The 24822-nt window shown below is 46.2% G+C and overlaps 6 non-coding genes and 50 pseudogenes across 6 annotated transcripts; all 56 read right to left on the reverse strand.

The window, feature by feature from the left end:
* Positions 1–805: 805 nt before the first annotated feature.
* LOC140319670 (5S ribosomal RNA) lies at positions 806–924 on the reverse strand (annotated as a pseudogene).
* A 275-nt stretch (positions 925–1199) lies between these two features.
* Positions 1200–1318, reverse strand: LOC140292701 (5S ribosomal RNA; annotated as a pseudogene).
* Positions 1319–1886: 568 nt separating this feature from the next.
* Positions 1887–2005, reverse strand: LOC140298356 (5S ribosomal RNA). Its single transcript, XR_011914012.1, has one exon. It is a non-coding gene; the product is annotated as a 5S ribosomal RNA (ribosomal RNA).
* A 269-nt stretch (positions 2006–2274) lies between these two features.
* On the reverse strand, positions 2275–2393 carry LOC140294345 (5S ribosomal RNA; annotated as a pseudogene).
* A 272-nt stretch (positions 2394–2665) lies between these two features.
* On the reverse strand, positions 2666–2789 carry LOC140271122 (5S ribosomal RNA; annotated as a pseudogene).
* A 269-nt stretch (positions 2790–3058) lies between these two features.
* LOC140289370 (5S ribosomal RNA) lies at positions 3059–3176 on the reverse strand (annotated as a pseudogene).
* A 269-nt stretch (positions 3177–3445) lies between these two features.
* Positions 3446–3563, reverse strand: LOC140293452 (5S ribosomal RNA; annotated as a pseudogene).
* Positions 3564–3832: 269 nt separating this feature from the next.
* On the reverse strand, positions 3833–3950 carry LOC140293453 (5S ribosomal RNA; annotated as a pseudogene).
* Positions 3951–4607: 657 nt separating this feature from the next.
* LOC140291424 (5S ribosomal RNA) lies at positions 4608–4726 on the reverse strand (annotated as a pseudogene).
* A 269-nt stretch (positions 4727–4995) lies between these two features.
* LOC140297680 (5S ribosomal RNA) lies at positions 4996–5114 on the reverse strand. Its single transcript, XR_011913394.1, has one exon. It is a non-coding gene; the product is annotated as a 5S ribosomal RNA (ribosomal RNA).
* Positions 5115–5380: 266 nt separating this feature from the next.
* LOC140291621 (5S ribosomal RNA) lies at positions 5381–5499 on the reverse strand (annotated as a pseudogene).
* A 269-nt stretch (positions 5500–5768) lies between these two features.
* On the reverse strand, positions 5769–5887 carry LOC140293654 (5S ribosomal RNA; annotated as a pseudogene).
* Positions 5888–6156: 269 nt separating this feature from the next.
* Positions 6157–6275, reverse strand: LOC140295351 (5S ribosomal RNA; annotated as a pseudogene).
* A 269-nt stretch (positions 6276–6544) lies between these two features.
* LOC140298561 (5S ribosomal RNA) lies at positions 6545–6663 on the reverse strand. Its single transcript, XR_011914196.1, has one exon. It is a non-coding gene; the product is annotated as a 5S ribosomal RNA (ribosomal RNA).
* A 266-nt stretch (positions 6664–6929) lies between these two features.
* On the reverse strand, positions 6930–7048 carry LOC140292007 (5S ribosomal RNA; annotated as a pseudogene).
* A 269-nt stretch (positions 7049–7317) lies between these two features.
* LOC140318005 (5S ribosomal RNA) lies at positions 7318–7436 on the reverse strand (annotated as a pseudogene).
* A 269-nt stretch (positions 7437–7705) lies between these two features.
* Positions 7706–7824, reverse strand: LOC140272786 (5S ribosomal RNA; annotated as a pseudogene).
* A 262-nt stretch (positions 7825–8086) lies between these two features.
* LOC140295602 (5S ribosomal RNA) lies at positions 8087–8205 on the reverse strand (annotated as a pseudogene).
* A 269-nt stretch (positions 8206–8474) lies between these two features.
* LOC140296003 (5S ribosomal RNA) lies at positions 8475–8598 on the reverse strand (annotated as a pseudogene).
* A 269-nt stretch (positions 8599–8867) lies between these two features.
* Positions 8868–8985, reverse strand: LOC140289371 (5S ribosomal RNA; annotated as a pseudogene).
* A 269-nt stretch (positions 8986–9254) lies between these two features.
* Positions 9255–9372, reverse strand: LOC140293455 (5S ribosomal RNA; annotated as a pseudogene).
* A 269-nt stretch (positions 9373–9641) lies between these two features.
* Positions 9642–9759, reverse strand: LOC140293456 (5S ribosomal RNA; annotated as a pseudogene).
* A 657-nt stretch (positions 9760–10416) lies between these two features.
* Positions 10417–10535, reverse strand: LOC140291425 (5S ribosomal RNA; annotated as a pseudogene).
* A 269-nt stretch (positions 10536–10804) lies between these two features.
* LOC140297681 (5S ribosomal RNA) lies at positions 10805–10923 on the reverse strand. Its single transcript, XR_011913395.1, has one exon. It is a non-coding gene; the product is annotated as a 5S ribosomal RNA (ribosomal RNA).
* A 266-nt stretch (positions 10924–11189) lies between these two features.
* LOC140291623 (5S ribosomal RNA) lies at positions 11190–11308 on the reverse strand (annotated as a pseudogene).
* A 269-nt stretch (positions 11309–11577) lies between these two features.
* On the reverse strand, positions 11578–11696 carry LOC140293656 (5S ribosomal RNA; annotated as a pseudogene).
* A 269-nt stretch (positions 11697–11965) lies between these two features.
* LOC140295352 (5S ribosomal RNA) lies at positions 11966–12084 on the reverse strand (annotated as a pseudogene).
* Positions 12085–12353: 269 nt separating this feature from the next.
* LOC140298562 (5S ribosomal RNA) lies at positions 12354–12472 on the reverse strand. Its single transcript, XR_011914197.1, has one exon. It is a non-coding gene; the product is annotated as a 5S ribosomal RNA (ribosomal RNA).
* Positions 12473–12738: 266 nt separating this feature from the next.
* On the reverse strand, positions 12739–12857 carry LOC140292008 (5S ribosomal RNA; annotated as a pseudogene).
* Positions 12858–13126: 269 nt separating this feature from the next.
* LOC140318010 (5S ribosomal RNA) lies at positions 13127–13245 on the reverse strand (annotated as a pseudogene).
* A 269-nt stretch (positions 13246–13514) lies between these two features.
* On the reverse strand, positions 13515–13633 carry LOC140272791 (5S ribosomal RNA; annotated as a pseudogene).
* Positions 13634–13895: 262 nt separating this feature from the next.
* Positions 13896–14014, reverse strand: LOC140295603 (5S ribosomal RNA; annotated as a pseudogene).
* Positions 14015–14671: 657 nt separating this feature from the next.
* LOC140290952 (5S ribosomal RNA) lies at positions 14672–14790 on the reverse strand. Its single transcript, XR_011912407.1, has one exon. It is a non-coding gene; the product is annotated as a 5S ribosomal RNA (ribosomal RNA).
* A 266-nt stretch (positions 14791–15056) lies between these two features.
* LOC140272797 (5S ribosomal RNA) lies at positions 15057–15175 on the reverse strand (annotated as a pseudogene).
* A 262-nt stretch (positions 15176–15437) lies between these two features.
* On the reverse strand, positions 15438–15556 carry LOC140295604 (5S ribosomal RNA; annotated as a pseudogene).
* Positions 15557–15825: 269 nt separating this feature from the next.
* On the reverse strand, positions 15826–15944 carry LOC140295353 (5S ribosomal RNA; annotated as a pseudogene).
* A 269-nt stretch (positions 15945–16213) lies between these two features.
* Positions 16214–16332, reverse strand: LOC140309142 (5S ribosomal RNA; annotated as a pseudogene).
* A 266-nt stretch (positions 16333–16598) lies between these two features.
* On the reverse strand, positions 16599–16717 carry LOC140292009 (5S ribosomal RNA; annotated as a pseudogene).
* A 269-nt stretch (positions 16718–16986) lies between these two features.
* LOC140318016 (5S ribosomal RNA) lies at positions 16987–17105 on the reverse strand (annotated as a pseudogene).
* Positions 17106–17374: 269 nt separating this feature from the next.
* LOC140272802 (5S ribosomal RNA) lies at positions 17375–17493 on the reverse strand (annotated as a pseudogene).
* A 262-nt stretch (positions 17494–17755) lies between these two features.
* LOC140295605 (5S ribosomal RNA) lies at positions 17756–17874 on the reverse strand (annotated as a pseudogene).
* A 269-nt stretch (positions 17875–18143) lies between these two features.
* LOC140298203 (5S ribosomal RNA) lies at positions 18144–18262 on the reverse strand (annotated as a pseudogene).
* Positions 18263–18930: 668 nt separating this feature from the next.
* On the reverse strand, positions 18931–19039 carry LOC140296293 (5S ribosomal RNA; annotated as a pseudogene).
* Positions 19040–19308: 269 nt separating this feature from the next.
* On the reverse strand, positions 19309–19427 carry LOC140295277 (5S ribosomal RNA; annotated as a pseudogene).
* Positions 19428–20092: 665 nt separating this feature from the next.
* On the reverse strand, positions 20093–20211 carry LOC140306146 (5S ribosomal RNA; annotated as a pseudogene).
* Positions 20212–20480: 269 nt separating this feature from the next.
* LOC140291165 (5S ribosomal RNA) lies at positions 20481–20599 on the reverse strand (annotated as a pseudogene).
* Positions 20600–20868: 269 nt separating this feature from the next.
* Positions 20869–20987, reverse strand: LOC140297278 (5S ribosomal RNA; annotated as a pseudogene).
* A 269-nt stretch (positions 20988–21256) lies between these two features.
* Positions 21257–21375, reverse strand: LOC140295447 (5S ribosomal RNA; annotated as a pseudogene).
* A 272-nt stretch (positions 21376–21647) lies between these two features.
* LOC140299763 (5S ribosomal RNA) lies at positions 21648–21766 on the reverse strand (annotated as a pseudogene).
* Positions 21767–22035: 269 nt separating this feature from the next.
* Positions 22036–22154, reverse strand: LOC140312811 (5S ribosomal RNA; annotated as a pseudogene).
* Positions 22155–22423: 269 nt separating this feature from the next.
* LOC140299345 (5S ribosomal RNA) lies at positions 22424–22542 on the reverse strand (annotated as a pseudogene).
* A 269-nt stretch (positions 22543–22811) lies between these two features.
* LOC140284236 (5S ribosomal RNA) lies at positions 22812–22930 on the reverse strand (annotated as a pseudogene).
* Positions 22931–23199: 269 nt separating this feature from the next.
* Positions 23200–23323, reverse strand: LOC140271126 (5S ribosomal RNA; annotated as a pseudogene).
* A 269-nt stretch (positions 23324–23592) lies between these two features.
* Positions 23593–23710, reverse strand: LOC140289372 (5S ribosomal RNA; annotated as a pseudogene).
* A 269-nt stretch (positions 23711–23979) lies between these two features.
* LOC140293457 (5S ribosomal RNA) lies at positions 23980–24097 on the reverse strand (annotated as a pseudogene).
* Positions 24098–24366: 269 nt separating this feature from the next.
* LOC140293458 (5S ribosomal RNA) lies at positions 24367–24484 on the reverse strand (annotated as a pseudogene).
* Between the last annotated feature and the right edge of the window lie 338 nt (positions 24485–24822).

The raw sequence follows: 24822 nt of genomic DNA on the forward strand, positions 1-24822 counted from the left end.
AAGAACGGTTATCAAGTAGGTCCTGTGCCATGGGTGTTGCATGTTCTCACACACACACACACACACACACACAATACACATTCATTAGTCCAGTAGCAGTTGATGTATTACCATGTCGCCTCAGGTCATCTATATGCACAGTTGTGTTGTATGCGATTGCCACTACTTGTGCTTGTTTTTGTTTGTTTGTGTGTTTGTTTTTTCTCTGCTTGTTTGCATGGTCCTCGCAGTGTTATGTATCGCAAAGAAAACTATTCTCATGAACTGGAAAGCGAAAAACAGTCTGTGTATTAACCTGTTTAGAAATGTTCTTTTAGATTATATTAGCATGGGAACAATGTCTGCCTCCTTAAAACATCAATTGGCTGAATTTCATTCTCTCTGGTCCCCGCTGATTAACTGTGTGGCTTCGGGCGTCTGGTGGTCTCTCGGGTCGTGGGGACCGGGTTGGTCATTGCTGGGGGGGACTGTGTGTCGGGCTTGGAGGGCAGTTTTGGGGGCTTGCAGGTGGGGCTGTCTTGCGGTGTGGGGCGGGGTCCCTTAGGGGCCTTGGGGTGGTGGCTGCTAAGTACTGGAATCATACACTTCCTCTATGTAACCAGATAATTGCAGAGAAAGGCTGATGTGTAGTGGGCATATCATCTTCTCTGATGTGATCATTCTCTCCAGCTGAAACTGAGACTCTCAGATCACTTCGTGTCTGCCAACAAAGCAGCAGCAGCTGAAGATGACCAACTTCCTCATGTGTCACAGGGTGATCAGACGTTGCAACAAAAGACATGCAGGTGGTCAAGAGAAGACAAAAAGCTTATAGCACCTGGTATTCCCAAGCGGTCTCCCATTTAAGTACTAACCAGGCCCAACACTGCTTGGCTTCTGAGATCAGACGAGGTCAGACATATTCAGGGTGGTTTGGCCGTAAGCAACAATCTCTGTGACAAATGTGCATTATATAGGTACTGGAATCATACGGTCCCTCTATGTAACCAGATAATTGCAGAAAAAAGCTGACTTGTAGTGGGCACATCTTCTTCCCTGACGTGATTATTCTCTGCAGCTGAAACTGAGACTCTCAGATCACTTCGTGTCTGCCAACAAAGCAGCAGCAGCAGCAGCTGAAGATGACCAACTTCCTCATGTGTCACAGGGTGATCAGACGTTGCAACAAAAGACATGCAGGTGGTAGAGAGAAGAGAAAAAGCTTACAGCACCTGGTATTCCCAGACAGTCTACCATCCAAGTACTAACCAGGCCAAAACCTGCTTGGCTTCCGAGATCAGACGAGGTTGGGCATATTCAGGGTGGTGTGGCCGTAAGCAACCATAACTGTGACAAATGTGCATTATATAGGTACTGGAATCATACAGTTCCTCTATGTAACCAGATAATTGCAGAGAAAGGCTGACTTGTAGTGGGCACATCTTGTAGCTCAGGAGGAAGAGCAGTCACCCACCAATCGGAAGGTCGGTGGTTCGACTCTGGCATCCCCAGGATACATGTCGAAGCGTCCTTGGGCAAGACACTGAACCCCACGTTGCTCCCCCAGTGTATCATTGGGGGTATGAATGTGTGTGAATGCTTAGAAAGCACGTAGTTATATCCTAAGACGTGCTGTATGAATGTGTGTGAGTGGGGTGAATGCGGCATGTAGTGAAGCGCTTTGAGTGGTCAGCTAGACTAGAAAAGCGCTATACAAGTACAAGTCCATTTACCATTTACCATTCTTCGCTGATGTGATTATTCTCTGCAGCTGAAACTGAGACTCTCAGATCACTTCGTGTCTGCCAACAAAGCAGCAGCAGCTGAAGATGACCAACTTCTTCATGTGTCACAGAGTGATCAGACGTTGCAACAAAAGACATGCAGGTGGTAGAGAAAAGAGAAAAAGCTTACAGCACCTGGTATTCCCAAGCGGTCTCCCACCCAAGTACTAACCAGGCCCAACCCTGCTTGGCTTCCGAGATCAGACGAGGTCAGGCAAATTCAGGGTGGTGTGGCCGTAAGTAACAATGTCTGTGACAAATGTGCATTATATAGGTACTGGAATCATACGGTTCCTCTATGTAACCAGATAATTGCAGAGAAAAGCTGACTTGTAGTGGGCACATCTTCTTCCCTGACGTGATTATTCTCTGCAGCTGAAACTGAGACTCTCAGATTACCTCATGTCTGCCAACAAAGCAGCAGGAGCTGAAGATGACCAACTTCCTCATGTGTCACAGGGTGATCAGACGTTGCAACAAAAGACATGCAGGTGGTAGAGAGAAGACAAAAAGCTTACAGCACCTGGTATTCCCAAGCAGTCTCCCATCTAAGTACTAACAAGGCCCAACCGTGCTTGGCTTCCGAGATCGGACAAGGTTGGATATGTTCAGGGTGGTGTGGCCGTAAGCAACAAAGTCTGTGACAAATGTGCATTATATAGGTACTGGAATCATACAGTTCCTCTATGTAACCAGATAATTGCCGAGAAAGGCTGATGTGTAGTGGGCATATCTTCTTCCGTGATGTGATTATTCTCTCCAGCTGAAACTGAGACTCTCAGATCACTTTGTGTCTGCCAACAAAGAAGCAGCAGCAGCTGAAGATGACCAACTTCCTCATGTGTCACAGGGTGATCAGACGTTGCAACAAAAGACATGCAGGTGGTAGAGAGAAGAGAAAAAGCTTACAGCACCTGGTATTCCCAAGCAGTCTCCCACCCAAGTACTAACCAGGCACAACCCCGCTTGGCTTCCGAGATCGGACGAGGTCGGGCATATTATATTCAGGGTGGTGTGGCCGTAAGCGACAATCTCTGTGACAAATGTGCATTATATAGGTACTGGAATCATACGGTTCCTCTATGTAACCAGATAATTGCAGAGAAAGGCTTATGTGTAGTGGGCACATCTTCTTCCCTGACGTGATTATTCTCTGCAGCTGAAACTGAGACTCTCAGATCACTTCGTGTCTGCCAACAAAGCAGCAGCAGCTGAAGATGACCAACTTCCTCATGTGTCACAGGGTGATCAGACGTTGCAACAAAAGACATTTAGGTGGTCCAGAGAAGAGATAAAGCTTACAGCACCTGGTATTCCCAAGCAGTCTCCCACCCAAGTACTAACCAGGCCAACCTTGCTTGGCTTCCGAGATCAGACGAGGTCAGGCATGTTCAGGGTGGTGTGGCCGTAAGCGACAATGTCTGTGACAAATGTGCATTATATAGGTACTGGAATCATATGGTTCCTCTATGTAACCAGATAATTGCAGAGAAAGGCTTATGTGTAGTGGGCACATCTTCTTCCCTGACGTGATTATTCTCTGCAGCTGAAACTGAGACTCTCAGATCACTTCGTGTCTGCCAACAAAGCAGCAGAAGCTGAAGATGACCAACTTCCTCATGTGTCACAGGGTGATCAGACGTTGCAACAAAAGACATTCAGGTGGTCCAGAGAAGAGATAAAGCTTACAGCACCTGGTATTCCCAAGCAGTCTCCCACCCAAGTACTAACCAGGCCAACCGTGCTTGGCTTCCGAGATCAGACGAGGTCAGGCATATTGAGGGTGGTGTGGCCGTAAGCAACAATGTCTGTGACAAATGTGCATTATATAGGTACTGGAAAAATACACTTCTTCTATGTAACCAGATAATTGCCGAGAAAGGCTGATGTGTAGTGGGCACATCTTCTTCCCTGACGTTATTATTCTCTGCAGCTGAAACTGAGACTCTCAGATCACTTCGTGTCTGCCAACAAAGCAGCAGAAGCTGAAGATGACCAACTTCCTCATGTGTCACAGGGTGATCAGACGTTGCAACAAAAAACATTCAGGTGGTCCAGAGAAGAGATAAAGCTTACAGCACCTGGTATTCCCAAGCAGTCTCCCACCCAAGTACTAACCAGGCCAACCGTGCTTGGCTTCCGAGATCAGACGAGGTCAGGCATATTGAGGGTGGTGTGGCCGTAAGCAACAATGTCTGTGACAAATGTGCATTATATAGGTACTGGAATCATACAGTTCCTCTATGTAACCAGATAATTGCCGAGAAAGGCTGATGTGTAGTGGGCACATCTTCTTCCCTGACGTTATTATTCTCTTCAGTTGAAACTGAGACTCTCAGATCACTTCGTGTCTGCCAACAAAGCAGCAGCAGCTGAAGATGACAAACTTCCTCATGTGTCACAGGGTGATCAGACGTTGCAACAAAACACATGCAGGTGGTAGAGAGAAGAGAAAAAGCTTACAGCACCTGGTATTCCCAAGCAGTCTCCCATTGAAGTACGAACCAGACCCAACCCCGCTTGGCTTCCAGGATAAGACAAGGTGGGGCTTATTCAGGGTGGTGTGGCGGTAAGCAACAATATTTGTTAGAAATGTGAATTATATAGGTACTGGAATCATACACTTCCTCTATGAAACCAGATAATTGCAGAGAAAGGCTGATGTGTAGTGGGCATATCATCTTCTCTGATGTGATCATTCTCTTCAGCTGAAACTGAGACTCTCAGATCACTTCGTGTCTGCCAACAAAGCAGCAGAAGCTGAAGATGACCAACTTCCTCATGTGTCACAGGGTGATCAGACGTTGCAACAAAAGACATTCAGGTGGTCCAGAGAAGAGATAAAGCTTACAGCACCTGGTATTCCCAAGCAGTCTCCCACCCAAGTACTAACCAGGCCGAACCCTCCTTGGCTTCTGAGAGCAGACGAGGTCAGACATATTCAGGGTGGTTTGGCCGTAAGCAACAATCTCTGTGACAAATGTGCATTATATAGGCAATGGAATCATATGGTTCCTCTATGTAACAAGATAATTGCCGAGAAAGGCTGATATGTAGTGGGCACATCTTGTTCCCTGACGTGATAATTTTCTCCATTTGAAAATGAGACTCTAAGATCACTTCGTGTCTGCCAACAAAGCAGCAGAAGCTGAAGATGACCAACTTCCTCATGTGTCACAGGGTGATCAGACGTTGCAACAAAAGACATGCAGGTGGTTGAGAGAAGAGAAAAAGCTTACAGCACCTGGTATTCCCAAGCAGTCTCCCATCCAAGTACTAACCAGGCCCAACCCTGCTTGGCTTCCAAGATCAGACGAGGTCGGGCATATTCAGGGTGGTGTGGCCGTAAGCAACAATGTCTGTGACAAATATAAACTGTATAGGTACTGGAATTATACGGTTCCTCTATGCAACCAGATAATTGCCAAGAAAGGCTGATAAGTAGTGGAAACATCTTCCCTGTCGTGATTATTCTCTCCAGCTGAAACTGAGACTCTCATATCACTTCGTGTCTGCCAACAAAGCAGCAGCAGCTGAAGATGACCAACTTCCTCATGTGTCACAGGGCGATCAGACATTGCAACAAAAGACATGCAGGTGGTAGAGAGAAGAGAAAAAGCTTACAGCACCTGGTATTCCCAAGCAGTCTCCCATTCAAGTACTAACAAGGCCCAACCCTGCTTGGGTTCTGAGATCAGACGAGGTCGGGCATATTCAGGGTGGTGTGGCCGTAAGTAACAATGTCTGTGACAAATGTGCATTATATAGGTACTGGAATCATACGGTTCCTCTATGCAACCAGATAATTGCCAAGAAAGGCTAACTTGTAGTGGGCACATCTTCTTCCCTGATGTGATTATTCTCTGCAGCTGAAACTGAGACTCTAAGATCACTTCGTGTCTGCCAACAAAGCAGCAGCAGCTGAAGATGACCAACTTCCTCATGTGTCACAGGATGATCAGACATTGCAACAAAAGACATGCAGGTGGTAGAGAGAAGAGAAAAAATTTACAGCACCTGGTATTCCCAAGCGGTCTCCCATTCAAGTACTAACCAGGCCCAACACTGCTTGGGTTCCGAGATCATACTAGGTCGGGCATATTCAGGGTGGTGTGGCCGAAAGTAGCAATGTCTGTGACAAATATGCATTATATAGGTACTGGAATCATACGGTTCCTCTATGCAACCAGATAATTGCCAAGAAAGGCTAACTTGTAGTGGGCACATCTTCTTCCCTGATGTGATTATTCTCTTCAGCTGAAACTGAGACTCTCAGATCACTTTGTGTCTGCCAACAAAGCAGCAGCAGCTGAAGATGACCAACTTCCTCATGTGTCACAGGGCGATCAGACGTTGCAACAAAAGACATGCAGGTGGTAGAGAGAAGAGAAAAAGCTTACAGCACCTCGTAATCCCAAGCGGTCTCTCATCAAAGTACTAACCAGGCCCAACCCTCCTTGGCTTCTGAGATCAGACGAGGTCAGACATATTCAGGGTGGTTTGGCCGTAAGCAACAATCTCTGTGACAAATGTGCATTATATAGGCAATGGAATCATATGGTTCCTCTATGTAACAAGATAATTGCCGAAAAAGGCTGATATGTAGTGGGCACATCTTGTTCCCTGACGTGATAATTTTCTCCAGCTGAAAATGAGACTCTAAGATCACTTCGTGTCTGCCAACAAAGCAGCAGCAGCTGAAGATGACCAACTTCCTAATGTGTCACAGGGTGATCAGGCGTTGCAACAAAAGACATGCAGGTGGTTGAGAGAAGAGAAAAAGCTTACAGCACATGGTATTCCCAAGCGGTCTCCCATCCAAGTACTAACCAGGCCCAACCCTGCTTGGCTTCCAAGATCAGACGAGGTCGGGCATATTCAGGGTGGTGTGGCCGTAAGCAACAATGTCTGTGACAAATATAAACTGTATAGGTACTGGAATCATACGGTTCCTCTATGCAACCAGATAATTGCCAAGAAAGGCTGATAAGTAGTGGAAACATCTTCCCTGATGTGATTATTCTCTCCAGCTGAAACTGAGACTCTCATATCACTTCGTGTCTGCCAACAAAGCAGCAGCAGCTGAAGATGACCAACTTCCTCATGTGTCACAGGGCGATCAGACATTGCAACAAAAGACATGCAGGTGGTAGAGAGAAGAGAAAAAGCTTACAGCACCTGGTATTCCCAAGCAGTCTCCCATTCAAGTACTAATCAGGCCCAACCCTGCTTGGGTTCTGAGATCAGACGAGGTTGGGCATATTCAGGGTGGTGTGGCCGTAAGTAACAATGTCTGTGACAAATGTGCATTATATAGGTACTGGAATCATACGGTTCCTCTATGCAACCAGATAATTGCCAAGAAAGGCTGATATGTAGTGGGCACATCTTGTTCCCTGACGTGATAATTTTCTCCAGCTGAAAATGAGACTCTAAGATCACTTCGTGTCTGCCAACAAAGCAGCAGAAACTGAAGATGACCAACTTCCTCATGTGTCACAGGGTGATCAGACGTTGCAACAAAAGACATGCAGGTGGTTGAGAGAAGAGAAAAAGCTTACAGCACCTGATAATCCCAAGCGGTCTCCCATCCAAGTACTAACCAGGCACAACCCTGCTTGGCTTCCGAGATCAGACGAGGTCGGGCTTATTCAGGGTGGTGTGGCCGTAAGCAACAATGTCTGTGACAAATGTAAATTGTATAGGTACTGGAATCATACGTTTCCTCTATATAACCAGATAATTGCAGAGAAAGGCTGATAAATAGTGGGCACATCTTCTTCCCTGACGTGATTATTCTCTCCAGCTGAAAATGAGACTCTCAGATCACTTCGTGTCTGCCAACAAAGCAGCAGCAGCTGAAGATGACCAACTTCCTTATGTGTCACAGGGCGATCAGACCTTGCAACAAAATACATGCAGGTGGTAGAGAGAAGAGAAAAAGCTTACAGCACCTGGCATTCCCAAGGGGTCTCCCATTCAAGTACTAACCAGGCCCAGCCCTCCTTGGCTTCCGAGATCAGTCGAGGTCGGGCATATTCAGGGTGGTGTGGCCGTAAGTAACAATGTCTGTGAAAAATGTGCATTATATAGGTACTGGAATAATACAGTTCCTCTATGTAACCAGATAATTGCAGAGAAAGGCTAACTTGTTGTGGGCACATCTTCTTCCTTGATGTGATTATTCTCTGCAGCTGAAACTGAGACTCTCAGATCACTTCGTGTCTGCTAACAAAGCAGCAGCAGCTGAAGATGACCAACTTCCTCATGTGTCACAGGGCGATCAGACATTACAACAAAAGACATGTAGGTGGTAGAGAAAAAGCTTACAGCACCTGGTATTCCCAAGCGGTGTCCCATCAAAGTACTAACCAGGCCCAGCCCTCCTTGGCTTCCAAGATCAGACAAGGTCAGACATATTCAGGGTGGTTTGGCCGTAAGTAACAATCTCCGTGACAAATGTGCATTATATAGGCAATGGAATCATACACTTCCTCTATGTAACCAGATAATTGCCGAGAAAGGCTGATATGTAGTGGGCACATCTTCTTCCCTGATGTGATTATTCTCTTCAGCTGAAACTGAGACTCTCAGATCACTTTGTGTCTGCCAACAAAGCAGCAGCAGCTGAAGATGACCAACTTCCTCATGTGTCACAGGGCGATCAGACGTTGCAACAAAAGACATGCAGGTGGTAGAGAGAAGAGAAAAAGCTTACAGCACCTCGTAATCCCAAGCGGTCTCTCATCAAAGTACTAACCAGGCCCAACCCTCCTTGGCTTCCGAGATCGGACGAGGTCGGGCATATTATATTCAGGGTGGTGTGGCCGTAAGCGACAATCTCTGTGACAAATGTGCATTATATAGGTACTGGAATCATACGGTTCCTCTATGTAACCAGATAATTGCAGAGAAAGGCTTATGTGTAGTGGGCACATCTTCTTCCCTGACGTGATTATTCTCTGCAGCTGAAACTGAGACTCTCAGATCACTTCGTGTCTGCCAACAAAGCAGCAGCAGCTGAAGATGACCAACTTCCTCATGTGTCACAGGGTGATCAGACGTTGCAACAAAAGACATTTAGGTGGTCCAGAGAAGAGATAAAGCTTACAGCACCTGGTATTCCCAAGCAGTCTCCCACCCAAGTACTAACCAGGCCAACCTTGCTTGGCTTCCGAGATCAGACGAGGTCAGGCATGTTCAGGGTGGTGTGGCCGTAAGCGACAATGTCTGTGACAAATGTGCATTATATAGGTACTGGAATCATATGGTTCCTCTATGTAACCAGATAATTGCAGAGAAAGGCTTATGTGTAGTGGGCACATCTTCTTCCCTGACGTGATTATTCTCTGCAGCTGAAACTGAGACTCTCAGATCACTTCGTGTCTGCCAACAAAGCAGCAGAAGCTGAAGATGACCAACTTCCTCATGTGTCACAGGGTGATCAGACGTTGCAACAAAAGACATTCAGGTGGTCCAGAGAAGAGATAAAGCTTACAGCACCTGGTATTCCCAAGCAGTCTCCCACCCAAGTACTAACCAGGCCAACCGTGCTTGGCTTCCGAGATCAGACGAGGTCAGGCATATTGAGGGTGGTGTGGCCGTAAGCAACAATGTCTGTGACAAATGTGCATTATATAGGTACTGGAAAAATACACTTCTTCTATGTAACCAGATAATTGCCGAGAAAGGCTGATGTGTAGTGGGCACATCTTCTTCCCTGACGTTATTATTCTCTGCAGCTGAAACTGAGACTCTCAGATCACTTCGTGTCTGCCAACAAAGCAGCAGAAGCTGAAGATGACCAACTTCCTCATGTGTCACAGGGTGATCAGACGTTGCAACAAAAAACATTCAGGTGGTCCAGAGAAGAGATAAAGCTTACAGCACCTGGTATTCCCAAGCAGTCTCCCACCCAAGTACTAACCAGGCCAACCGTGCTTGGCTTCCGAGATCAGACGAGGTCAGGCATATTGAGGGTGGTGTGGCCGTAAGCAACAATGTCTGTGACAAATGTGCATTATATAGGTACTGGAATCATACAGTTCCTCTATGTAACCAGATAATTGCCGAGAAAGGCTGATGTGTAGTGGGCACATCTTCTTCCCTGACGTTATTATTCTCTTCAGTTGAAACTGAGACTCTCAGATCACTTCGTGTCTGCCAACAAAGCAGCAGCAGCTGAAGATGACAAACTTCCTCATGTGTCACAGGGTGATCAGACGTTGCAACAAAACACATGCAGGTGGTAGAGAGAAGAGAAAAAGCTTACAGCACCTGGTATTCCCAAGCAGTCTCCCATTGAAGTACGAACCAGACCCAACCCCGCTTGGCTTCCAGGATAAGACAAGGTGGGGCTTATTCAGGGTGGTGTGGCGGTAAGCAACAATATTTGTTAGAAATGTGAATTATATAGGTACTGGAATCATACACTTCCTCTATGAAACCAGATAATTGCAGAGAAAGGCTGATGTGTAGTGGGCATATCATCTTCTCTGATGTGATCATTCTCTTCAGCTGAAACTGAGACTCTCAGATCACTTCGTGTCTGCCAACAAAGCAGCAGAAGCTGAAGATGACCAACTTCCTCATGTGTCACAGGGTGATCAGACGTTGCAACAAAAGACATTCAGGTGGTCCAGAGAAGAGATAAAGCTTACAGCACCTGGTATTCCCAAGCAGTCTCCCACCCAAGTACTAACCAGGCCGAACCCTCCTTGGCTTCTGAGAGCAGACGAGGTCAGACATATTCAGGGTGGTTTGGCCGTAAGCAACAATCTCTGTGACAAATGTGCATTATATAGGCAATGGAATCATATGGTTCCTCTATGTAACAAGATAATTGCCGAGAAAGGCTGATATGTAGTGGGCACATCTTGTTCCCTGACGTGATAATTTTCTCCATTTGAAAATGAGACTCTAAGATCACTTCGTGTCTGCCAACAAAGCAGCAGAAGCTGAAGATGACCAACTTCCTCATGTGTCACAGGGTGATCAGACGTTGCAACAAAAGACATGCAGGTGGTTGAGAGAAGAGAAAAAGCTTACAGCACCTGGTATTCCCAAGCAGTCTCCCATCCAAGTACTAACCAGGCCCAACCCTGCTTGGCTTCCAAGATCAGACGAGGTCGGGCATATTCAGGGTGGTGTGGCCGTAAGCAACAATGTCTGTGACAAATATAAACTGTATAGGTACTGGAATTATACGGTTCCTCTATGCAACCAGATAATTGCCAAGAAAGGCTGATAAGTAGTGGAAACATCTTCCCTGTCGTGATTATTCTCTCCAGCTGAAACTGAGACTCTCATATCACTTCGTGTCTGCCAACAAAGCAGCAGCAGCTGAAGATGACCAACTTCCTCATGTGTCACAGGGCGATCAGACATTGCAACAAAAGACATGCAGGTGGTAGAGAGAAGAGAAAAAGCTTACAGCACCTGGTATTCCCAAGCAGTCTCCCATTCAAGTACTAACAAGGCCCAACCCTGCTTGGGTTCTGAGATCAGACGAGGTCGGGCATATTCAGGGTGGTGTGGCCGTAAGTAACAATGTCTGTGACAAATGTGCATTATATAGGTACTGGAATCATACGGTTCCTCTATGCAACCAGATAATTGCCAAGAAAGGCTAACTTGTAGTGGGCACATCTTCTTCCCTGATGTGATTATTCTCTGCAGCTGAAACTGAGACTCTAAGATCACTTCGTGTCTGCCAACAAAGCAGCAGCAGCTGAAGATGACCAACTTCCTCATGTGTCACAGGATGATCAGACATTGCAACAAAAGACATGCAGGTGGTAGAGAGAAGAGAAAAAATTTACAGCACCTGGTATTCCCAAGCGGTCTCCCATTCAAGTACTAACCAGGCCCAACACTGCTTGGGTTCCGAGATCATACTAGGTCGGGCATATTCAGGGTGGTGTGGCCGAAAGTAGCAATGTCTGTGACAAATATGCATTATATAGGTACTGGAATCATACGGTTCCTCTATGCAACCAGATAATTGCCAAGAAAGGCTAACTTGTAGTGGGCACATCTTCTTCCCTGATGTGATTATTCTCTTCAGCTGAAACTGAGACTCTCAGATCACTTTGTGTCTGCCAACAAAGCAGCAGCAGCTGAAGATGACCAACTTCCTCATGTGTCACAGGGCGATCAGACGTTGCAACAAAAGACATGCAGGTGGTAGAGAGAAGAGAAAAAGCTTACAGCACCTCGTAATCCCAAGCGGTCTCTCATCAAAGTACTAACCAGGCCCAACCCTCCTTGGCTTCTGAGATCAGACGAGGTCAGACATATTCAGGGTGGTTTGGCCGTAAGCAACAATCTCTGTGACAAATGTGCATTATATAGGCAATGGAATCATATGGTTCCTCTATGTAACAAGATAATTGCCGAAAAAGGCTGATATGTAGTGGGCACATCTTGTTCCCTGACGTGATAATTTTCTCCAGCTGAAAATGAGACTCTAAGATCACTTCGTGTCTGCCAACAAAGCAGCAGCAGCTGAAGATGACCAACTTCCTAATGTGTCACAGGGTGATCAGGCGTTGCAACAAAAGACATGCAGGTGGTTGAGAGAAGAGAAAAAGCTTACAGCACATGGTATTCCCAAGCGGTCTCCCATCCAAGTACTAACCAGGCCCAACCCTGCTTGGCTTCCAAGATCAGACGAGGTCGGGCATATTCAGGGTGGTGTGGCCGTAAGCAACAATGTCTGTGACAAATATAAACTGTATAGGTACTGGAATCATACGGTTCCTCTATGCAACCAGATAATTGCCAAGAAAGGCTGATAAGTAGTGGAAACATCTTCCCTGATGTGATTATTCTCTCCAGCTGAAACTGAGACTCTCATATCACTTCGTGTCTGCCAACAAAGCAGCAGCAGCTGAAGATGACCAACTTCCTCATGTGTCACAGGGCGATCAGACATTGCAACAAAAGACATGCAGGTGGTAGAGAGAAGAGAAAAAGCTTACAGCACCTGGTATTCCCAAGCAGTCTCCCATTCAAGTACTAATCAGGCCCAACCCTGCTTGGGTTCTGAGATCAGACGAGGTTGGGCATATTCAGGGTGGTGTGGCCGTAAGTAACAATGTCTGTGACAAATGTGCATTATATAGGTACTGGAATCATACGGTTCCTCTATGCAACCAGATAATTGCCAAGAAAGGCTGATATGTAGTGGGCACATCTTGTTCCCTGACGTGATAATTTTCTCCAGCTGAAAATGAGACTCTAAGATCACTTCGTGTCTGCCAACAAAGCAGCAGAAACTGAAGATGACCAACTTCCTCATGTGTCACAGGGTGATCAGACGTTGCAACAAAAGACATGCAGGTGGTTGAGAGAAGAGAAAAAGCTTACAGCACCTGATAATCCCAAGCGGTCTCCCATCCAAGTACTAACCAGGCACAACCCTGCTTGGCTTCCGAGATCAGACGAGGTCGGGCTTATTCAGGGTGGTGTGGCCGTAAGCAACAATGTCTGTGACAAATGTAAATTGTATAGGTACTGGAATCATACGTTTCCTCTATATAACCAGATAATTGCAGAGAAAGGCTGATAAATAGTGGGCACATCTTCTTCCCTGACGTGATTATTCTCTCCAGCTGAAAATGAGACTCTCAGATCACTTCGTGTCTGCCAACAAAGCAGCAGCAGCTGAAGATGACCAACTTCCTTATGTGTCACAGGGCGATCAGACCTTGCAACAAAATACATGCAGGTGGTAGAGAGAAGAGAAAAAGCTTACAGCACCTGGCATTCCCAAGGGGTCTCCCATTCAAGTACTAACCAGGCCCAGCCCTCCTTGGCTTCCGAGATCAGTCGAGGTCGGGCATATTCAGGGTGGTGTGGCCGTAAGTAACAATGTCTGTGAAAAATGTGCATTATATAGGTACTGGAATAATACAGTTCCTCTATGTAACCAGATAATTGCAGAGAAAGGCTAACTTGTTGTGGGCACATCTTCTTCCTTGATGTGATTATTCTCTGCAGCTGAAACTGAGACTCTCAGATCACTTCGTGTCTGCTAACAAAGCAGCAGCAGCTGAAGATGACCAACTTCCTCATGTGTCACAGGGCGATCAGACATTACAACAAAAGACATGTAGGTGGTAGAGAAAAAGCTTACAGCACCTGGTATTCCCAAGCGGTGTCCCATCAAAGTACTAACCAGGCCCAGCCCTCCTTGGCTTCCAAGATCAGACAAGGTCAGACATATTCAGGGTGGTTTGGCCGTAAGTAACAATCTCCGTGACAAATGTGCATTATATAGGCAATGGAATCATACACTTCCTCTATGTAACCAGATAATTGCCGAGAAAGGCTGATATGTAGTGGGCACATCTTCTTCCCTGATGTGATTATTCTCTTCAGCTGAAACTGAGACTCTCAGATCACTTTGTGTCTGCCAACAAAGCAGCAGCAGCTGAAGATGACCAACTTCCTCATGTGTCACAGGGCGATCAGACGTTGCAACAAAAGACATGCAGGTGGTAGAGAGAAGAGAAAAAGCTTACAGCACCTCGTAATCCCAAGCGGTCTCTCATCAAAGTACTAACCAGGCCCAACCCTCCTTGGCTTCTGAGATCAGACGAGGATAGACATATTCAGGGTGGTTTGGCCGTAAGCAACAATCTCTGTGACAAATGTGCATTATATAGGCAATGGAATCATATGGTTCCTCTATGTAACAAGATAATTGCCGAAAAAGGCTGATATGTAGTGGGCACATCTTGTTCCCTGACGTGATAATTTTCTCCAGCTGAAAATGAGACTCTAAGATCACTTCGTGTCTGCCAACAAAGCAGCAGCAGCTGAAGATGACCAACTTCCTAATGTGTCACAGGGTGATCAGGCGTTGCAACAAAAGACATGCAGGTGGTTGAGAGAAGAGAAAAAGCTTACAGCACCTGGTATTCCCAAGCGGTCTCCCATCCAAGTACTAACCAGGCCCAACCCTGCTTGGCTTCCAAGATCAGACGAGGTCGGGCATATTCAGGGTGGTGTGACCGTAAGCAACAATGTCTGTGACAAATATAAACTGTATAGGTACTGGAATCATACGGTTCCTCTATGCAACCAGATAATTGCCAAGAAAGGCTGATAAGTAGTGGAAACATCTTCCCTGATGTGATTATTCTCTCCAGCTGAAAATGAGACTCTCAGATCACTTCGTGTCTGCCAACAAAGCAGCAGCAGCTGAAGATGACCAACTTCCTTATGTGTCACAGGGCGATCAGACCTTGCAACAAAATACATGCAGGTGGTAGAGAGAAGAGAAAAAGCTTACAGCACCTGGCATTCCCAAGGGGTCTCCCATTCAAGTACTAACCAGGCCCAGCCCTCCTTGGCTTCCGAGATCAGTCGAGGTCGGGCATATTCAGGGTGGTGTGGCCGTAAGTAACAATGTCTGTGAAAAATGTGCATTATATAGGTACTGGAATAATACAGTTCCTCTATGTAACCAGATAATTGCAGAGAAAGGCTAACTTGTTGTGGGCACATCTTCTTCCTTGATGTGATTATTCTCTGCAGCTGAAACTGAGACTCTCAGATCACTTCGTGTCTGCTAACAAAGCAGCAGCAGCTGAAGATGACCAACTTCCTCATGTGTCACAGGGCGATCAGACATTACAACAAAAGACATGTAGGTGGTAGAGAAAAAGCTTACAGCACCTGGTATTCCCAAGCGGTGTCCCATCAAAGTACTAACCAGGCCCAGCCCTCCTTGGCTTCCAAGATCAGACAAGGTCAGACATATTCAGGGTGGTTTGGCCGTAAGTAACAATCTCCGTGACAAATGTGCATTATATAGGCAATGGAATCATACACTTCCTCTATGTAACCAGATAATTGCCGAGAAAGGCTGATATGTAGTGGGCACATCTTCTTCCCTGATGTGATTATTCTCTTCAGCTGAAACTGAGACTCTCAGATCACTTTGTGTCTGCCAACAAAGCAGCAGCAGCTGAAGATGACCAACTTCCTCATGTGTCACAGGGCGATCAGACGTTGCAACAAAAGACATGCAGGTGGTAGAGAGAAGAGAAAAAGCTTACAGCACCTCGTAATCCCAAGCGGTCTCTCATCAAAGTACTAACCAGGCCCAACCCTCCTTGGCTTCTGAGATCAGACGAGGTCAGACATATTCAGGGTGGTTTGGCCGTAAGCAACAATCTCTGTGACAAATGTGCATTATATAGGCAATGGAATCATATGGTTCCTCTATGTAACAAGATAATTGCCGAAAAAGGCTGATATGTAGTGGGCACATCTTGTTCCCTGACGTGATAATTTTCTCCAGCTGAAAATGAGACTCTAAGATCACTTCGTGTCTGCCAACAAAGCAGCAGCAGCTGAAGATGACCAACTTCCTAATGTGTCACAGGGTGATCAGGCGTTGCAACAAAAGACATGCAGGTGGTTGAGAGAAGAGAAAAAGCTTACAGCACCTGGTATTCCCAAGCAGTCTCCCATTCAAGTACTAATCAGGCCCAACCCTGCTTGGGTTCTGAGATCAGACGAGGTCGGGCATATTCAGGGTGGTGTGGCCGTAAGCAACAATGTCTGTGACAAATATAAACTGTATAGGTACTGGAATCATACGGTTCCTCTATGCAACCAGATAATTGCCAAGAAAGGCTGATAAGTAGTGGAAACATCTTCCCTGATGTGATTATTCTCTCCAGCTGAAACTGAGACTCTCATATCACTTCGTGTCTGCCAACAAAGCAGCAGCAGCTGAAGATGACCAACTTCCTCATGTGTCACAGGGCGATCAGACATTGCAACAAAAGACATGCAGGTGGTAGAGAGAAGAGAAAAAGCTTACAGCACCTGGTATTCCCAAGCAGTCTCCCATTCAAGTACTAATCAGGCCCAACCCTGCTTGGGTTCTGAGATCAGACGAGGTTGGGCATATTCAGGGTGGTGTGGCCGTAAGTAACAATGTCTGTGACAAATGTGCATTATATAGGTACTGGAATCATACGGTTCCTCTATGCAACCAGATAATTGCCAAGAAAGGCTGATATGTAGTGGGCACATCTTGTTCCCTGACGTGATAATTTTCTCCAGCTGAAAATGAGACTCTAAGATCACTTCATGTCTGCCAACAAAGCAGCAGAAACTGAAGATGACCAACTTCCTCATGTGTCACAGGGTGATCAGACGTTGCAACAAAAGACATGCAGGTGGTTGAGAGAAGAGAAAAAGCTTACAGCACCTGATAATCCCAAGCGGTCTCCCATCCAAGTACTAACCAGGCACAACCCTGCTTGGCTTCCGAGATCAGACGAGGTCGGGCTTATTCAGGGTGGTGTGGCCGTAAGCAACAATGTCTGTGACAAATGTAAATTGTATAGGTACTGGAATCATACGTTTCCTCTATATAACCAGATAATTGCAGAGAAAGGCTGATAAATAGTGGGCACATCTTCTTCCCTGACGTGATTATTCTCTCCAGCTGAAAATGAGACTCTCAGATCACTTCGTGTCTGCCAACAAAGCAGCAGCAGCTGAAGATGACCAACTTCCTTATGTGTCACAGGGCGATCAGACCTTGCAACAAAATACATGCAGGTGGTAGAGAGAAGAGAAAAAGCTTACAGCACCTGGCATTCCCAAGGGGTCTCCCATTCAAGTACTAACCAGGCCCAGCCCTCCTTGGCTTCCGAGATCAGTCGAGGTCGGGCATATTCAGGGTGGTGTGGCCGTAAGTAACAATGTCTGTGAAAAATGTGCATTATATAGGTACTGGAATAATACAGTTCCTCTATGTAACCAGATAATTGCAGAGAAAGGCTAACTTGTTGTGGGCACATCTTCTTCCTTGATGTGATTATTCTCTGCAGCTGAAACTGAGACTCTCAGATCACTTCGTGTCTGCTAACAAAGCAGCAGCAGCTGAAGATGACCAACTTCCTCATGTGTCACAGGGCGATCAGACATTACAACAAAAGACATGTAGGTGGTAGAGAAAAAGCTTACAGCACCTGGTATTCCCAAGCGGTGTCCCATCAAAGTACTAACCAGGCCCAGCCCTCCTTGGCTTCCAAGATCAGACAAGGTCAGACATATTCAGGGTGGTTTGGCCGTAAGTAACAATCTCCGTGACAAATGTGCATTATATAGGCAATGGAATCATACACTTCCTCTATGTAACCAGATAATTGCCGAGAAAGGCTGATATGTAGTGGGCACATCTTCTTCCTTGACGTGATAATTCTCTCCAGCTGAAAATGAGACTCTCAGATCACTTTGTGTCTGCCAACAAAGCAGCAGCAGCTGAAGATGACCAACTTCCTCATGTGTCAAAGGGTGATCAGACGTTGCAACAAAAGACATGCAGGTGGTAGAGAGAAGAGAAAAAGCTTACAGCACCTGGTATTCCCAAGCAGTCTCCCATCCAAGTACTAACCAGGCCCAAACCTGCTTGACTTCCAAGATCAGACGAGGTCGGGCTTATTCAGGGTGGTGTGGCCGTAAGCAACAATATCTGTGACAAATGTGCATTATATAGGTACTGGAATCATACACTTCCTCTATGTAACCAGATAATTGCCGAGAAAGGCTGACTTGTAGTGGGCACATCTTCTTCCCTGATGTGATTATTCTCTGCAGCTGAAACTGAGACTCTCAGATCACTTCGTGTCTGCCAACAAAGAAGCAGCAGCAGCTGAAGATGACCAACTTCCTCATGTGTCACAGGAGGATCAGACATTGCCACAAAAGACATGAAGGTGGTAGAGAGTAGAGAAGAAGCTTACAGCACCTGGTATTCCCAAGCAGTCTCCCATTGAAGTACGAACCAGACCCAACCCAACCCTGCTTGGCTTCCAGGATAAGACAAGGTGGGGCTTATTCAGGGTGGTGTGGCGGTAAGCAACAATATTTGTTACAAATGTGAATTATATAGGTACTGGAATCATACACTTCCTCTATGAAACCAGATAATTGCCGAGAAAGGCTGATGTGTAGTGGGCATATCATCTTCTCTGATGTGATCATTCTCTTCAGCTGAAACTGAGACTCTCAGATCACTTCGTGTCTGCCAACAAAGCAGTAGCAGCAGCTGAAGATGACCAACTTCCTCATGTGTCACAGGGTGATCAGACGTTGCAACAAAACACATGCAGGTGGTAGAGAGAAGAGAAAAAGCTTACAGCACCTGGTATTCCCAAGCGGTCTCCCACCCAAGTACTAACCAGGCCCAACACTGCTTGGCTTCCGAGATCAGACAAATTCAGGGTGGTGTGGCCGTAAGTAACAATGTCTGTGAAAAATGTGCATTATATAGGTACTGGAATAATACAGTTCCTCTATGTAACCAGATAATTGCAGAGAAAGGCTAACTTGTTGTGGGCACATCTTCTTCCTTGATGTGATTATTCTCTGTAGCTGAAACTGAGACTCTCAGATCACTTCGTGTCTGCTAACAAAGCAGCAGCAGCTGAAGATGACCAACTTCCTCATGTGTCACAGGGCGATCAGACATTGCAACAAAAGACATGTAGGTGGTAGAGAGAAGAGAAAAAGCTTACAGCACCTGGTATTCCCAAGCGGTGTTCCATCAAAGTACTAACCAGGCCCAGCCCTCCTTGGCTTCCGAGATCAGACAAGGTCAGACATATTCAGGGTGGTTTGGCCGTAAGTAACAATCTCCGTGACAAATGTGCATTATATAGGCAATGGAATCATACACTTCCTCTATGTAACCAGATAATTGCCGAGAAAGGCTGATATGTAGTGGGCACATCTTGTTCCCTGACGTGATCATTCTCTGCAACTGAAACTGAGACTCTCAGATCACTTCATGTCTGCCAACAAAGCAGCAGCAGCTGAAGATGACCAACTTCCTCATGTGTCACAGGGTGGTCAGACGTTGCAACAAAAGACATTCAGGTGGTCCAGAGAAGAGAAAAAGCTTACAGCACCTGGTATTCCCAAGCAGTCTCCCATTGAAGTACGAACCAGACCCAACCCAACCCTGCTTGGCTTCCAGGATAAGACAAGGTGGGGCTTATTCAGGGTGGTGTGGCGGTAAGCAACAATATTTGTTACAAATGTGAATTATATAGGTACTGGAATCATACACTTCCTCTATGAAACCAGATAATTGCCGAGAAAGGCTGATGTGTAGTGGGCATATCATCTTCTCTGATGTGATCATTCTCTTCAGCTGAAACTGAGACTCTCAGATCACTTCGTGTCTGCCAACAAAGCAGCAGCAGCAGCTGAAGATGACCAACTTCCTCATGTGTCACAGGGTGATCAGACGTTGCAACAAAAGACATGCAGGTGGTCGAGAGAAGACAAAAAGCTTACAGCTCCTGGTATTCCCAAGCGGTCTCCCATTTAAGTACTAACCAGGCCCAACCCTCCTTGGCTACCGAGATCAGACGAGGTCGGGCATGTTCAGGGTGGTGTGGCCGTAAGCAACAATGTCTGTGACAAATGTGCATTATATAGGTACTGGAATCATACGGTTCCTCTATGTAACCAGATAATTGCCGAGAAAGGCAGACTTGTAGTGGGCAAATCTTCTTCCCTCATGTGATCATTCTCTGCAGCTGAAACTGAGACTCTCAGATCACTTCGTGTCTGCCAACAAAGCAGCAGCAGCTGAAAATGACCACCTTTCTCATGTGTCACAGGGTGATCAGACGTTGCAACAAAAGACATGCAGGTGGTCGAGAGAAGAGAAAAAGCTTACAGCACCTGGTATTCCCAAGAGGTCTTCCATCCAAATACTAACCACGCCCAATCCTCCTTGGCTTCCGAGATCAGACGAGGTCGGGCATGTTCAGGGTGGTGTGGCCGTAAGCAACAATGTCTCTGACAAATGTGCATTATATAGGTACTGGAATCATACGGTTCCTCTATGCAACCAGATCATTTCCGAGAAAGGCTGATGTGTAGTGGTAACATCTTCTTCCCTGACGTGATTATTCTCTGCAGCTGAAACTGAGACTCTCAGATCACTTTGTGTCTGCCAACAAAGCAGCAGTAGCTGAAGATAACCAACTTCCTCATGTGTCACAGGGTGATCAGACGTTGCAACAAAAGACATGCAGGTGGTAGAGAGAAGAGAAAAAGCTTAATGCACCTGGTATTCCCAAGCGGTCTACCATTCAAGTACTAACCAGGCCAAAACCTGCTTGGCTTCCGAGATCAGACGTGGTCAGGCATTTTCAGGGTGGTGTGGCCATAATTAACCATAACTTTGACAAATGTGCATTATAAAGGTACTGGAATCATACAGTTCCTCTATGCACCCAGATAATTGCAGAGAAAGGCTGATGTGTAGCGGGCATATCATCTTCTCTGATGTGATCATTCTCTGCAACTGAAACTGAGACTCTCAGATCACATTGTGTCAGCCAACAAAGCAGCAGCAGCTGAAGATGACCAACTTCCTCATGTGTCACAGGGTGATCAGACGTTGCAACAAAAGACATGCAGGTTGTAGAGAGAAGAGAAAATGCTTACGGCACCTGGTATTCCAAAGCAGTCTCCCATCCAAGTACTAAGGAGGCTCAACCCTGCTTGGCTTCCGAGATCAGACGAGGTCGGGCATGTTCAGGGTGGTGTGGCCGTAAGGAACAATTTCTGTGACAAATGTGCATTATATAGGTACTGGAATCATACGGTTCCTCTATGTAACCAGATAATTGCCGAGAAAGGCTGACTTGTTATGGGCACATCTTCTTCCCTGATGTGATTATTCTCTGCAGCTGAAATTGAGACTATCAGATCACTTCGTGTCTGCCAACAAAGAAGCAGCAGCAGCTGAAGATGACCAACTTCCTCATGTGTCACAGGAGGATCAGACGTTGCCACAAAAGACATTCAGGTGGTCCAGAGAAGAGATAAAGCTTACAGCACCTGGTATTCCCAAGCGGTCTCCCATTTAAGTACTAACCAAGCCAAACCCTCCTTGGCTTCCGAGATCAGACGAGATCGGGCATGTTCAGGGTGGTGTGGCCGTAAGCAACATGGTCTGTGACAAATGTGCATTATATAGGTACTGGAATCATACGGTTCCTCTATGTAACCAGATAATTGCCGAGAAAGGCTGACTTGTAGTGGGCACATCTTCTTCCCTGATGTGATTATTCTCTGCAGCTGAAACTGAGACTCTCAGATCACTTTGTGTCTGCCAACAAAGCAGCAGCAGCTGAAGATGACCAACTTCCTCATGTGTCACAGGGTGATCAGACGTTGCAACAAAAGACATGCAGGTGGTAGAGAGAAGAGAAAAAGCTTACAGCACCTGGTATTCCCAAGCCGTCTCCCATTTAAGTACTAACCAGGCCCAACCCTCCTTGGCTTCCGAGATCAGACGAGGTCGGGCATGTTCAGGGTGGTGTGGCCGTAAGCAACCATAACTGTGACAAATGTGCATTATATAGGTACTGGAATCATACAGTTCCTCTATGTAACCAGATAATTGCCGAGAAAAGCTGATAAGTAGTGGGCACATCTTCTTCCCTGACGTGATTATTCTCTTGAGCTGAAAGTGAGACTCTCAGATCACTTTGTGTCTGCCAACAAAGCAGCAGAAGCTGAAGATGACCAACTTCCTCATGTGTCACAGGGCGATCAGACCTTGCAACAAAATACATGCAGGTGGTAGAGAGTAGAGAAGAAGCTTACAGCACCTGGTATTCCCAAGCGGTCTCCCATCCAAGTACTAACCAGGCCCAACCCTGCTTGGCTTCCGAGATCAGACGAGGTCAGGCATGTTCCGGGTGGTGTGGCCGTAAGTATCAATGTGTCTGACAAATGTGCATTATATAAGTACAGGAATCATACGGTTCCTCTATGTAACCAGATAATTGCTGAGAAAGGCTGATGTGTAGTTGGCACATCTTCTTCCCTGACGTGATTATTCTCTTCAGCTGAAACTGAGACTCTCAGATCACTTCGTGTCTTCCAACAAAGCAGCAGCAGCTGAAGATGGCCAACTTTCTCATGTGTCACAGGGTGATCAGACGTTGCAACAAAAGACATGCAGGTTGTAGAGAGAAGAGAATATGCTTACAGCACCTGGTATTCCCAAGCAGTCTCCCATTAAAGTACTAACCAGGCCCAACCCTCCTTGGCTTCCGAGATCAGACGAGGTCGGGCTTATTCAGGGTGGTGTGGCCGTAAGGAACAATTTCTGTGACAAATGTGCATTATATAGGTACTGGAATCATACAATTCCTCTATGTAACCAGATAATTGATGAGAAAGGCTGACTTGTTATGGGCACATCTTCTTCCCTGATGTGATTATTCTCTGCAGCTGAAACTGAGACTCTCAGATCACTTCGTGTCTGCCAACAAAGCAGCAGCAGCTGAAGATGACCACCTTCCTCATGTGTCACAGGGTGATCAGACGTTGCAACAAAAGACATGCAGGTGGTAGAGAAAAGAGAAAAAGCTTACAGCACCTGGTATTCCCAAGCAGTCTCCCACCCAAGTACTAACCAGGCACAACCCCGCTTGGCTTCCGAGATCGGACGAGGTCGGGCATATTATATTCAGGGTGGTGTGGCCGTAAGCGACAATCTCTGTGACAAATGTGCATTATATAGGTACTGGAATCATACGGTTCCTCTATGTAACCAGATAATTGCAGAGAAAGGCTTATGTGTAGTGGGCACATCTTCTTCCCTGACGTGATTATTCTCTGCAGCTGAAACTGAGACTCTCAGATCACTTCGTGTCTGCCAACAAAGCAGCAGCAGCTGAAGATGACCAACTTCCTCATGTGTCACAGGGTGATCAGACGTTGCAACAAAAGACATTTAGGTGGTCCAGAGAAGAGATAAAGCTTACAGCACCTGGTATTCCCAAGCAGTCTCCCACCCAAGTACTAACCAGGCCAACCTTGCTTGGCTTCCGAGATCAGACGAGGTCAGGCATGTTCAGGGTGGTGTGGCCGTAAGCGACAATGTCTGTGACAAATGTGCATTATATAGGTACTGGAATCATATGGTTCCTCTATGTAACCAGATAATTGCAGAGAAAGGCTTATGTGTAGTGGGCACATCTTCTTCCCTGACGTGATTATTCTCTGCAGCTGAAACTGAGACTCTCAGATCACTTCGTGTCTGCCAACAAAGCAGCAGAAGCTGAAGATGACCAACTTCCTCATGTGTCACAGGGTGATCAGACGTTGCAACAAAAGACATTCAGGTGGTCCAGAGAAGAGATAAAGCTTACAGCACCTGGTATTCCCAAGCAGTCTCCCACCCAAGTACTAACCAGGCCAACCGTGCTTGGCTTCCGAGATCAGACGAGGTCAGGCATATTGAGGGTGGTGTGGCCGTAAGCAACAATGTCTGTGACAAATGTGCATTATATAGGTACTGGAAAAATACACTTCTTCTATGTAACCAGATAATTGCCGAGAAAGGCTGATGTGTAGTGGGCACATCTTCTTCCCTGACGTTATTATTCTCTGCAGCTGAAACTGAGACTCTCAGATCACTTCGTGTCTGCCAACAAAGCAGCAGAAGCTGAAGATGACCAACTTCCTCATGTGTCACAGGGTGATCAGACGTTGCAACAAAAAACATTCAGGTGGTCCAGAGAAGAGATAAAGCTTACAGCACCTGGTATTCCCAAGCAGTCTCCCACCCAAGTACTAACCAGGCCAACCGTGCTTGGCTTCCGAGATCAGACGAGGTCAGGCATATTGAGGGTGGTGTGGCCGTAAGCAACAATGTCTGTGACAAATGTGCATTATATAGGTACTGGAATCATACAGTTCCTCTATGTAACCAGATAATTGCCGAGAAAGGCTGATGTGTAGTGGGCACATCTTCTTCCCTGACGTTATTATTCTCTTCAGTTGAAACTGAGACTCTCAGATCACTTCGTGTCTGCCAACAAAGCAGCAGCAGCTGAAGATGACAAACTTCCTCATGTGTCACAGGGTGATCAGACGTTGCAACAAAACACATGCAGGTGGTAGAGAGAAGAGAAAAAGCTTACAGCACCTGGTATTCCCAAGCAGTCTCCCATTGAAGTACGAACCAGACCCAACCCCGCTTGGC

Source organism: Leuresthes tenuis, unplaced genomic scaffold (genome assembly GCF_036924035.1).
Source record: "Leuresthes tenuis unplaced genomic scaffold, fLeuTen1.0.hap1 SCAF_1, whole genome shotgun sequence".
Taxonomy (NCBI): Eukaryota; Metazoa; Chordata; class Actinopteri; order Atheriniformes; family Atherinopsidae; genus Leuresthes; species Leuresthes tenuis.